This window comes from Triticum dicoccoides, chromosome 3B, assembly GCF_002162155.2.
Source record: "Triticum dicoccoides isolate Atlit2015 ecotype Zavitan chromosome 3B, WEW_v2.0, whole genome shotgun sequence".
In the NCBI taxonomy this organism is placed as follows: Eukaryota; Viridiplantae; Streptophyta; class Magnoliopsida; order Poales; family Poaceae; genus Triticum; species Triticum dicoccoides.
Window position 1 is genome coordinate 246,634,628 of NC_041385.1, and position 2,040 is coordinate 246,636,667.

Sequence of the window (2,040 nt, forward strand, 5' to 3'; positions counted from 1 at the left end):
AATATCCTGTATGCTGAAACCTTGAAGGGGATGGGCATCCCGATGTCCAAGCTTAGCGAGAGCAACATGAGCTTTCACAGCGTTATTCCCGGAAAGAAGGCCGACTCACTCGGCCAGATCACTCTCGACGTGGTTTTCAGTGACTCCAAGCATTACCGAAAAGAAAAGTTGACATTTGAAGTCGTGGATTTCCAGAGTGCTTATCACGCCATCCTGGGGAGACCGGCGTACGCGTGTTTCATGGATCGACCGTGTTATGTGTACCTCAAGCTGAAGATGCCTGGTCCCAAAGGTGTGATCACGGTCACTGGCAATCGGCAGAAAGCAGAAGAATGTTTCCAGAAAGGTTCCAAAATCGCCGATGCACAGATGGCGGCGGTTGAATTCCAAGAGTATCAGAAGAGTGCGGATCCGAGTGATTTGCTCCGAGCCAAGAAGCCTATGACAGACTCTGCATTACAGTCGAGTGGTGAAACAAAGCCGATTCATATTCATCCAACTGATCCCAATGCTGCACCGACTCATATATCAACGACGCTCGATAGCAAATAGGAAGAAGCGCTCATCCAGTTCCTCCGTGAGAACTGGGACATCTTCGCATGGAAACCCTCTGACATGCCAGGTGTACCCAGAGGACTGGCTGAGCACCGTTTGCGTGTCGACCCTAAGGTAAAACCCGTCAAACAGCACCTTCGGCGGTCCGCCATTCAGAAGAGAAGAGCAATCGGCGAAGAAGTGGCTCGACTGTTGGCAGCAGAGTTCATCCGTGAAATCTACCACTCCGAGTGGCTTGCCAATGTCGTCATGGTCCCCAAGAAGAACGATTCACTTCGCATGTGCATTGATTTCAAGCATATCAATCGGGCCTGCCCAAAAGATCACTTCCCTCTCCCCTGTATCGATCAGATTGTTGACTCGACTGCGGGGTGTGAGCGCTTGTCTTTTTTAGATGCCTTCCGGGTATCATTAGATCCGACTGTATGGTCCCGATGAAATAAAAACAGCCTTCATCACCCCATTCGGGTGATTTTGCTATGTCACCATGCCATTCGGTCTTAAAAACGCCGGAGCCACGTTCATGAGAATGATCCAAAAGTGCCTGCTCACCCAAATCAGTCGGAATGTGGAGGCATACATGGATGACATCATGATCAAGTCTCGCAAAGGATCCGACCTATTGACTGATCTCGCAGAAACCTTTGCCAACCTAAGAAGGTATGATATCAAGCTTAATCTGTCAAAGTGCACATTCGGAGTTCCAGGAGGAAAGCTGCTCGGTTTTCTCATTTCCGAATGAGGGATCGACACCAATCCAGAAAAAGTTGATACCATCCTCCGAATGAAACGCCCCGTGCGAGTGCATGACGTTCAGAAGCTGACTGGTTGTTTGGCCGCCTTGAGTCGATTCATCTCTTGTCTCGGTGAAAAGGCCTTGCCTCTTTACCGATTGATGAAGAAATCTGATAAGTTCGAGTGGTCTGAAGAAGCTGATGCAGCGTTTGCAGAGCTCAAAGCCCTGCTTTCCACCCAACCGGTGCTCGCTGCGCCAATCAGCAAAGAGCCTTTATTGATTTACATTGCAGCCACTGGACAAGTTGTCAATACAGTACTCACGGTCGAGCGAGAAGAGGAAGGAAAAGCGTACAAGGTTCAACGCCCATTTTATTATCTCTCTGAAGTTTTGACTCCGTCCAAGCAGCGCTATCCTCATTATCAGAAGCTTGTCTATGGAATTTACATGACCATGAAGAAGGTTGCACATTACTTCTCTGATCACTCTATTACAGTCGTCAGCGACGCACCATTGTCTGAGATCCTGAATAACAGAGATGCAACTGATCGAGTAGCAAAATGGGCGATTGAACTCCTTCCACTGGACATCAAGTTTGAGGCAAAGAAAGCTATCAAGTCCCAACCAATCGCGTATTTCCTTGCCAAGTGGATTGAACAGCAACTACCGACTCAAGTTCACTCGGAACATTGGACTATGTTCTTCGATGGTTCCAAGATGCTAAACGGGTCAGGTGCTGGAGTAGTATT